Consider the following 11,580-nt stretch of genomic DNA (forward strand, 5'->3'; position numbering starts at 1 on the left):
AGCTGTCAATCCGCCCGCCTCCAATATATGGAAAAGCGAAAGTGCCTCGGCGATCATGTGAGGAGATCGGGAGAGCCCATTTCCTCGCAGGAGAGAGGGGGAAAGCACGCTCCCCCCCCAAAAAAAAGGGCGCGCGCGCGCAGGGAAGATCTCTCGCGCGGATCAGGAGGATGCCTTTGTCTGCGCCCCCCTGCGGATCTCAGCTGCTGCTGAAAGGGTTGCGCTCTCTCTCTCTCGTTTTCTTTCGCGGGGAGGAATCCAGGGGAAAGTTTCCCGAAGTTTGCGCGCTTCGCGGTTGCGTAACAGAAATGGCAACGGTCGGGGAAGCTGGCTTGGCTCTTTGCAGGAAGCGAAGGGAGATGGATTGCTCTGGGATGATGCAATATTCGGAGCGGTTGTGCCCAGTTATGTAACTTTCCTTTCTCCCTCTGACGATTCCCCTTCTTTCTCCTGAAACTATAATCTTCCGTCTCAGGGGCATTTTTACCCCAGTGGAGGGGATGGGAAAGGGGTTTTTTGTGTGTTTTTTAAGACACCCTGAAATTTTGGGCAACTTCGGACTATAGTCGAAACAAAATTTAAAAAATTCCTTCCAGTAGCACCTTAGAGACCAACTAAGTTTGTCATTGGTATGAGCTTTCATGTGAAGAAGTGTGCATGCACACGAAACATGTGAAGAAGTGTGCATGCACACAACTAAGTGCATGCACACTAACAATGTGTGCATGCACACTAACAATGACTAAGTTTGTCATTGGTATGAGCTTTCATGTGAAGAAGTGTGCATGCACACAAAACGTGAAGAAGTGTGCATGCACACGAAAGCTCATACTAATTACAAACTTAGTTGGTCTCTAAGGTGCTACGGGAATGAATTTTTTTTATTTTGTTTCGACTACAGCAGACCAACACAGCTACCTACCTGTAATTCGGAGTATAGTGCCACTATGGTGGGGTGTTAGGGCCCCAAACCCAGGCTGCAGCTGGCACTGGACTGCGAAACTGGCATCAGGTCGTGTAATACGCATGGATGAAAAAGAACCAAAACATTGCTCTGGAGCTGGTTCAAAAGGACTGTCCTGTTCTCACTGTGTTGAGCCACATAACTTAGGAGCAGGATATGAGCACAACAGCAATTTCTCAGTCATCTCATTTTCTCCAGCATCTAATATCCAGAGTCACAAGGAGGTCAACTTGAATAAAAAGGGGGGGCAGATAAGCCCCACTCCACAAAATTGATCACAAGATACGGCAACCACGCACCATTTGAATGGCAATACCCTTCAACTTGTGGGGTGAGGCAGCCCCCTCAAAAAAATTTGGGGGGGGGGCGAAGGGACTTCAGCCCCCAGGAGTTGGCTGCTATGCAGAAGCATATTGCTTCTGATACTGGAGGTGACATAGCTGCCACTGATAGCTTTATCCTCCATGAATTTGTCTAATCCTTTATCAAGTTGGTGGCCATCAACAAATTCCATAGTTTAACTATGCGCTTGTGAATAAGTACTTCCTTTTGTCTGTCACAAACCTTTCGTCATTCGTTGGGTGGCTTTGTGCTTTTGAATTAAAGCGAAAATACTTTCCACTATAGAAAAGTCACCTGCTATGCTTGTTCTCTGAATTTCAGTGGCGTAACCATGTTAGTGTGTTGCAACAAGGATAACGAGTGTTGCGGCACCTTGGAAGCTAACAAACATTATGGCATGGCACAATTCGCGGCCCTAGCCAGGAGAAAATGTTGGGGTGAAAACGGGCCACATAAAAAAATAAATGCCCTTCGTCATATATCTCACACATGAATATGTTTTCAGACATTTTAGTACCTGGAGATATATGATGGAATTTGACTTGGGGTAGGAAAATGTCCCCCAACTGTATGTGAGTTAAGAGATTTGTTTTGTTTTTCAGTTTAGGAAGGCCACTGTTCTGCACCGAATACAATTTCTGAACATTTCCCCAAGCCAGCTCTATACAGGGTGCATCTCTGTACTCCAATGTGGAGGTGACTGAAAGTGGCCAAAATCTATGTCTGAGATGAGGATGTAGTTGATAAACCAGCTGTGTGGCTGAAATGCTTATGCTCCTGGGCACTTTCCCATGACCTGCTTATTGAGTATTCCTTCTGACACGTCTGTGGGGAGGTTAGGTGAAGTTGCATCAAAGCAAGCTTTCAAGTTCATTTCCCCATTACTCTCCTTATCCCTAAAAGCCTAGTCTTTGGGGGAAGCAGGCTTGTTACGCAGGTCCTGATCAACTATAATTGTGTGATGTACATTTGCTAGTCTGTGATTGAATTCCACTCAAAAATAGCAACCATCTGGAAGCACCTGCTACCCTTCTCCCCCCAGGTTGTTCCTTCACATCTTCATGACCGGAGCAGCACTGAGAGAAACCACAGAGTGAAAAATGCTCCTCTCCTACTGCCAGTGAATGCGACTCAGCCCTTAGGCCTGCACTGAAAGGAACGCACATGAATGCAGCCAGAATTAATTAAATGTGTGCATAATTGCCATTCTACTTTTTCAGGTTCTCCAGGTTTCCCCTCTGTCTTTGATAATTAAAGCAGATCTCACAGTTTCTGTGCCTTCTGCACTGTTCCCCCAAAAAGTGCGTAGATGTGAACTGACACTAGCAATTTTTGTGTGTGTGTGATACCGGTAAGTATCTGGGAAATGTTACCATTCTTCTAAAAAGGGCCTGGACCGTCTCTAAGAAAATTTGCGGGTCAAGCCTTGGACTGCTCTGGAATGCAGTCAGACCAAACCTGTCAGGGAATCGTTGGGGGGGTAACAAGATTGGGGGGCCTAACTAAGGGACTATCTACATAAATTCACAAAATTCAGATTTTCAGTATTCTGTTTGTCATCTAGAAGTCTATTCTTGAACGCCTTGTATTCTGATTGTACCCTGAAAACCTGTCTGAATAATCCAGCATTTCTGGATCTACTCTCCACGTTTCCAAAATTCGCAGTCACCACATGCTGGTTGATTGGGTGGAGATGTGTACAGGGTACTCTGTTTTGCTGTTGATCCACCTGGGTAGTTTGGATAGGTCCCTCTAAATGCCACTTGTTGGAAATGGTGGCTATCAAATGAGAGCCCTCTGAAGATGGGTAAGACCATGCTTGCTTAATGTAAGGTTACCAGATTTTTTTTCCAGTGAATCCGGGGACACTTTTCAACTTCAGTCGGAATGAATGGATTTTGTCAGGGACTGATTTGTAAATCTGGGGACTGTTCCCGGGAAACGGGGACGCCTGGTAATTTTAGCTTAATGAGTATTGATGACTGGTGGCTGCCATTTATTTCACATATTCCATCTGCTTTGGTCTGGATAGGTTAAGGACAGCTTGGTTGTCCCAAAAGAGCTTGAAGACTTCACAGCTGGCAAAAAGCAGCTACCCCGGGAGGGTTTGGTTAATGCATGCTCATCCTGTTTAATGATTAGCACTGTGCCTGGCTGCTAGTCTATTCCTCTATGCTCAACTTGTAAACAGACCTGTATTACAAAAGCACCAGGTGTCCATTGAATGGCCATGCAAAAAGCTGACCCTGCAACTTCTGTTGAAACATTACCAAGTAAGATAGCATGGAGGATGCTGTTCTGACTACAGGCACTTATCTAAGGTCACCCTCCAGATTGTCAGAATTCTGGAGGAGGGATTCAGGTACCTATGCGAAATTTAGCTTTGCATTAAGGCCCTCTGTCGCAGCAAATCCACCTTTTTTAAAATGACTTTTTGCAGTTAGGAAAGTGACAGAAAAGTAGGGGGTTGAACAAATTATTAATGGGAAAACGTCACACAAGTGAATCAGGATGAATGCACATTAACATATATCCTCCCCATCAACAAATTGGAACAAATGTGCAGTAAAAAACAAAGTCTAACCTCCTGTGTCAGCCTTTTGCAAGCAAATCAGGATGAATGCTTGATAAGCATTGGAGGAACCCTAAGCCCACAAAGGACCTCCAGAGATACCATGTATCCAACTGTGCTCTTTCGGATGTATAAGAGAGCAGCTTATGATGCTATCATACAGCTCTGCATATCCATATGGGCCATTAACAGCAGCAGAATTGCAGTAACACACCTGAGAAGCATCTTAGTGTGACTTTCTCCTAATATACAGTACACATCTTGGTATGCAATTCTTCCTGACAGAACATGACTACAACCCTTTGCCCACCACCCAAATAGATTTATTTTGGAACTACTTCAAAGCAGTCAACTTGTTCCAACTTCCTTTTGAAGCGATTCCACCACCTGGCAACAAAGACAGAAATTTAAAACATTAGAAGAAGGAGAAATCCTTTTGTTAAACAGATCGAAACTGTTTACGGGAGTTGAGGGACTTTAGACATTTACTTTGCTCAAATGACCTGTGCAACTTGTTCCGGACAAGATGAGCTTTAAAGGGGCTGGTGTGGAAATGAAGTAAAAACAAGGAAGGGCCCTACATCTGGCAGATGTTGCTACCCTCTATTATTGACCATGTCGCTTGCTGACAGGGAGTCCTTGGAATTGAATGTAGGGGTATTGAACTCACAGGGACTGTGCAAACATCATTAAAGCAAAACAATGCTCTCTGATCCCAGCACATGCCTGGAAGCCAGAGGTGCTTGGCCCCCAGAGCCAAAGGACACACACCTTCCAGACCATCCAAGTGTCCCTATTTTCCTAGGACAGTCCCAGATGTACAGAAGCCACCCCAGTTTCTGACTTGATCCTGGAATTTCCAGCTTTTCCTTAGGACGTCCCTATTTTCATCAGAGAGGTGTTGGAGGGTACAGAGTTATGTAACCCTTAAGCCTTCAGAAGACATCTGAAGGCAGCCTTATTTAGGGAGGTTTTAATTTTTTTAATTATTTTAAAATATATATTAGAAGTGGGTGGGGCAACCCAATCAGATGGGTGGAGCATTATTATTATTATTGAATAGGGTGTCCCTATTTTCATCAGAGCAGTGTTGGAGGGTATGGAGTTATGTAACCCTTAAGCCTTTAGAAGACATCTGAAGGCAGCCCTGTATAGGGAGGTTTTTTAATGTTTAATTATGTTTTAATATATATTAGAAGTGGCTGGTGTAACCCAGTCAGATGGGTGGGGCATCATCGTTGTTGTTGTTGTTGTTGAATAGGGTTGAATGTTGGAGGGTATTCCCTTCCCAGTCCACATTCCCTGTCCTCAGGCCACAACCCTCAAAGGCCCTGATCTGTGCTCTCCTCAGGTGTGTTTGCCTGGCTCTTACCTGCCTGGATGGAGGATACAGAAATGTGTTCAAGGTGTGGTTGTGTGTGGAAACCTCCTATGTGCTCAGTAATGTTGCTCCACTCACTTTTGCTCCTGGCCCCACCTGCCATAGATATACAGCACACACACACACACACACACACACACACACACACACACACACACACCAGGTTGTCTGTGAGGGAATTTGGTAATTTGCTGCCTACCATCCAGGCTGCCGGGTGTTTCACTCTGTTCCTACTAACACCTGAACAGCCTTGCCTTCCTCTGAAATACTTTTGAGTGTGCACATACTTCTGTTTTTCTGCTGCCGCCTAGGCCAGAGAGTATTTACCCTTGTTCATGCTGATAATGGGATTGTGGATTCATTGCTCTGACATTTTGATACTGATGTTTTATTATGAAACTGATTTGAATTATTTCTTCTGTAGATAAGATTGCATTGGTTCCCCCCCCCAAAAAAACATGCTTTCTTGCAAGCCTTTTGGAAAGCCATATCCCGAATGCCTCTCCCTCACTGTATCTTTTATTTTGATCCTCGTTCAGTTACCTTGAAAACCAGGTGACACATAATGTAAATCAACATAGGCGGAATGGGTGTTCCAGCTCTGCTGCTCACTGAACTGGGTGAAAGTGCCGAGGATATGGGCAGATACTGAAAAGTGAGGGACCGTAAACAGAACAAAATGAACACCTTTTGTCCATTTGTATGATGCAACTTAAAAAGAAAAAGTTGAGGGCATGAAGATCAGCAGCAGTGACAGGGGTAAAATGGAAGACTTTGAAGAAGTGACATAATGGTATTGGCCCTGCTGTATTGGGAACCACCAGAGCTCATTGGTGGGGGCTCTGCTTTGAATGCAGAAGGTCCTGGGTTCAGTTCTCAAGCTGTCACAGCATGCTGGTCAGTAATCATACTATTCAAAGTTGGAGTTAACATTTTATTAACAAAAACACAATCTCCACAGACTTGGTTGAATGTCTGGCCTACTGAGCAGAGCAGCTCATCCCCAGTGGTCTTACTCCACGAAAATCAGTTGCTGAGACTGATAGTCGCTGCCTCCTCACAGCAATCTAAGTCCCCTTCTCATCAGGGCGTTTGCCAAGCAACCAGAGACGGCATCTGTACATCGTCAATATCTCCTTCACCACTTTTGTGCCTCTTCTGGTTCTGGGAGACCAGGGAGGGCTGGAGCTTGTCGCAGCAAGAGAAAGAGACACCCATGATCTTCCCCAACCTGACTCATCTCTGCCTCTTGGCCTCCCTCCTCCCACCCACCTGCTTCAGCTTCTGCCTCTGATTCTGGACTTTCCTCTGTCACAACTCTCCCCACTCACTAAGCCCTGTTACATCTTCAGCTTCTGACACCTCCTCCTCCTCCAAGTCTTTTCTCTCTTCTCCCTCTAATCGTTGTCCCACCAGCACTCCCCAGGCTCTGAGCCTTCTTCTGTTAGTGGTTCCCCAGCTGGTTCCTCCCACCATTCCTCTGTGTCCAACCAGTCCATGACATCAGCATCTGCAGGAAGAGTTTTATTTTTATTAAGTCTATCTCTAGTAAAAGGTAAAGGTAAAGGGACCCCTGACAATTAGGTCCAGTCGTGACTGACTCTGGGGTTGTGGCGCTCATCTCACGTTATTGGCCGAGGGAGCCGGCATACAGCTTCCGGGTCATGTGGCCAGCATGACAAAGCAGCTTCTGCGAACCAGAGCAGCACACAGAAACGCTGTTTACCTTCCCGCCAGAGCGGTCCCTATTTATCTACTTGCACTTTGATGTGCTTTCGAACTGCTAGGTGGGCAGGAGCTGGGACCGAGCAACAGGAGCTCACCCCATTGCAGGGATTTGAACCGCCGACCTTCTGATCAGCAAGCCCCAGACTCTGTGGTTTAACCCACAGCGCCACCTGGGTCCCTGGGGATGTGCATATTGGGCTTTATAAACCTACATGTAAGTTAGACGTTCTGTCCGACCCATGGAGGTGAGGTGAACCTAGGGTTTGAGGCAGGCATGCCCTGAAGCAAAACAGGCAGACAGATTCAGCTGTCTCTTAGTGCCATGATTATACCCAATTTGCACACATGTGCATAGAGCTACAGTACAACCACTACGAAGCAAATGACCTGAGAATATCCAAATGCAGTTGACTAACCAAATATTGCATCAACACAGATTTTAGAGAGCAGAATCATACTATGTTTATTTGTATGTCATATTTCCATTATATTGTGCCCCAAATAGCTCACATATTCATAATCATCATATCAGTAAGTGTAACAAAAATCTATTCATAAAACATTGTGCGGAGCAATACAAGCTAACCTAATCAAACAGCTGTAGATGTAGAAGAAGTACTTCCTAGTTTATCTGCGCAAGGAAACGATGAACCAAATGCGTTTTTCAGGATCGGTGCGATTTTGAATGGAACTTCCTAGTACTGTATGTCAATATAGACAAATCTGGATAACGTAGACGAAAAAAAGATCTTGTTTGCTACATCTGCACAATGGCTCCAATGGTGTACTTTTCATAGTGTTTGATGGAGAGTCTGGAGTTATCAACTTTTGACTTCAAAAAATTCGGGCCTGGGGCAGAACAGGCAAAGCCAGGACAGAACGTGATGGGGCAGAGCCTGTGCACGGCGGAGCCTGGCAAGTTGGGGTGGAGGCAGGACAGGTTCTGGTGCATTGTACAATCATAGAATTGTAGCGTTGGAAGGGACCACGAGGGTCATCCCGTCCAACCCCCTACAATGCAGGAATATTTTAACCCAATGTAGGGATCGAACCAATGACCCCGCAACTAAGAGTCTCATGCTCTACTGACTGAGTGGAACCCAGCATAATTAGGCAATCCATGGACCAGAGTTCCAGTTTACTCATTTTCCAGGCTTCTCCTGTTCCAGTTAGCTGGCCCAGAACCCTTAATGGCTGGCCCAGAAAAGTATGGACTTGTTGGCAACCCTACACACGTATACCCAGGGACTAATGCTTCACTGAGGCTCCAAGGTTTGTTTCCTCCCAGTCTTCCCCTATGGACCTTGCCTTTTGAAACGCTTCACAGAAGCTGTGGGCAACATCCTGTACAAATGCAGTGACCCGTCGCTTCTTGTAAGTCGTGACGCAAATTTCCATGTGAGCATTGGCAGTTTACAAGGTGGCACTTAACAACTATTTTGGAGTACTTGTTAAAGGAAACCTGCTACCTGCTGTCAGAAAAATGAAGAAATGTATTATTGAGCTTCCTGAGATGCGGCACTTGCCCAAGGCCGTATGATGTATCGGTGACGTGAATACGGCAGGGACTTGAATGTGGGTTTCCTGTGCTGGGCAACCAACACTTGACAACTGGCTCATCATGATCTAAGAGTTCATCACACAACTTCAGGGAACAGGCTGGTTCACACACTGTGTCTGTAGGTTGTCCATGCACCCATGTATGCTAGAGGTTTCTATGCGCTTGCCCACTGCTGGTAAAACTTTTACTGCAAGCCACACTGGTCATATGATCCATCCACCTTGTTTTGACAGTGGACAAATAGCTGGGGTGTGTGTGTGCGTCTCACAGGCATTTAAGCACATAAACTTCAATTCACATTCAATATTTTGTAGCAGGGTAAAGTTCATTGACTCACATGCCTTACTAACACACACACACACATACACACACACACACACACACACACACACACATAGTAGTTGTTGTTTGGTCGTGTCCGACTCTTCGTGACCCCATGGACCATATATATATTAGACATTGGATTTGTGCATGACCTGGGAAGCTGTTTGTATACTCCCATGATAATCTTATCCTATTGTGGGAAAAGGTTTTTTACTTTCTTCTCAGATAAAATGCACTTCTTCAGTCCTTCACTAGGCAATGTGTCTGTGGTTAAATGAAAGAGGCTTGATTGATAATAGGATCTGCGGGGGAAGAAACTGCAGGATGAAAGTGAGAAGAATCAAGTAGCAAACGCAGACCCAGATCACAGAAATAAATCACATTCTGTGACACCAAACAACTCCAGTTCCCTGCAGCTGTGTCTCAGATGAGTTTCTGGGTGTGTGGCAAGAAACCGGCCAATCGTTCCTCCGCATTTTCACCCCACCTCCCAAACCGGCTCTTAAACACTGGCTATTGGCTGCATTGCAGCACACCTCTTGGTTCATTATTATCTCAAACAATGTTGTTTTTGCTATTTGTACATGGATCAGAAGGAGAGACAGAGGCAAAAGGGGGGGGGGGAGTGGACGGATTTATTCATTTAGCCGATAACTGTAAACTTGTGAAGAAACCAGCACTGGTGACTGGTTATGAGCACAGCATGCTTTGCAGAGTGTTCATTTGTAACAGCAAACATGGAAGTTAAATGGAAATAATACAGTTAAATTTAACAGCATTTGGAAGTGACTTCTGATGCAGTTTGTGAAACTTGCTTTGTTACGCCCCTTATTTTGGAATATTTGAATATTGAAACATTTGATATATTGGACACCTCCCCTTGCCAGGCCAAATATTTCATAGGGCCCACAAAATGTCATGGTGGGGAAGGGATGGGTGGAAAGGGGCTTCTTTTTCCTGCACCCCCATATCTCCCACATTTCTTGCAAAGGGGCAAAGCAATAGGATGTATCCTAACTCTTGCTCTTCCTCCCTCTCCCCTGTCTTTTAAGAGATACAGGTGGTATGTTTTGGGGAAGGAACATCTTCTGCAATCTGTGTAGAAGTGGAGGTTGGCACAGCCTGAGCTTTACTAGATCTCTAGCCCCAACAAAGTCAATCACAGGGGCTTGCATGAGGTTTAGTGGGTGAAAGCCCTGATAGGATACACTCTTTCCCTGAGCCCAGCTCAGCCGTAGCCTCCTATGATCACTTTGGGAATGACTGTGAGCTGGACCTCCGCTTTGCTGACTCCACAGTTTGCGGCTTCACTCAGCCACACACAGATGGGTTGCGCTGACAGATATAAATACATTTGCCCAACTGCACTAGAGATAAAAGGGACGTGGGTGGCGCTGTGGGTTAAACCACAGAGCCTAGGGCTTGCCGATCAGAAGGTCGGCAGTTTGAATCCCCGCGACGGGTTGAGCTCCCGTTGCTCGGTCCCAGCTCCTGCCAACCTAGCAGTTCGAAAGCACGTCAAAGTGCAAGTAGATAAATAGATAAATAGGGAAAGAAAGTCACAACTGCATTGGCTAAGGTTTGCTCGATACACATAAGCTTCTACAATGCAGGCACTTAATAAAGAACAAGTTTATGTGTGTAACTTCCATTTAGTGTGTGGACACACACACACAGAGAGAGAGAGAATTCCAGCTTTGAGAGGAGCACGTCTAGTTACATTGCTTAATTCAGTTTGACCTTATTTTGGGCCTCATATCTGTTTTCAGTAGTAGGATGGCAACAGCTGTGAGGAGCATATTACTATCAATGCATTCTTTTCAGTGTCTGCATAAGGGGTCTCAGGTTTAGCTAAATAAACCTGCAAGAAGCATTTGAGGGGGAAGGAGAGGGAGATGGAGAAATCCACATATCTGGACATATTTTTCAAACAGCAACACCACTTCACCCAAATATAATCATATAATCCTAAAATAAAAACAAAAACCATACTCCACCTAATTTGTTACTAATATAAAAGGGGCAACTCTTCTGTTTTTGGTGTCTTCTGTGTACGTGTGTCTTGTTTTATTTCAGAATTTCACAGCAAAGGAAGCCAACTGGAGTCCCATTAGGGAATGCAAATTCCCTATGTGCATACCTGAAATGTTGGGGTCTAAATGGCTCAAAATATGATAAAAACATGGCTTTATGCTGATGCCTGTGTTAAGAGATGAATTTCAGAGTACCTCTAGTAAATGTTTGTTGTTATTGATTCCACCCACAAACCTGTCTTGTTCCACCCATGAGTGACCATATGGAATTCAGGCATTCCCAAACTCGGCCCTCCAGATGTTTTGGGACTACAACTCCCATCACCCCTAGCTAACAGGACCAGTGGTCAGGGATGATGGGAAATGTAGTCCCAAACCATTTGGAGGGCCGAGTTTGGGGATGCCTGATGTAGATTCTGTCAATGCCAGTCATGACTCCTGACCCGTTAGAATCCGCTCTGCTTCTGCCCTCTCTGGTCTTCCCCAGAGAGGCAGTGTTTTGAAGAATATGACATGGCAACCTTGGGTACAACCTCATTGCCAATACAACAGAGGGGGACCACCCCAACTTGAACCAGGTCTTGCTGTTGGGCTCTTAGCTCTGTTTAATCCCAACTACCGATTGGGTTATATTGTACATGAAGGCACCGCCTCATCCAGTAAGTAAATAGGGAC

The 11,580-nt window shown here is 45.3% G+C and overlaps 1 long non-coding RNA gene across 1 annotated transcript; it reads left to right on the forward strand.

Annotated features, from left to right (window-relative positions):
* Positions 1-273: 273 nt before the first annotated feature.
* On the forward strand, positions 274-2,517 carry LOC148685597 (uncharacterized). Its single transcript, XR_015950155.1, has 2 exons — positions 274-404; positions 2,349-2,517. It is a non-coding gene; the product is annotated as an uncharacterized LOC148685597 (long non-coding RNA).
* The last annotated feature ends 9,063 nt before the right edge of the window (positions 2,518-11,580 follow it).

This window comes from Zootoca vivipara, chromosome 5 (genome assembly GCF_965207765.1).
Source record: "Zootoca vivipara chromosome 5, rZooViv2.hap1.1, whole genome shotgun sequence".
NCBI lineage: Eukaryota > Metazoa > Chordata > Lepidosauria > Squamata > Lacertidae > Zootoca > Zootoca vivipara.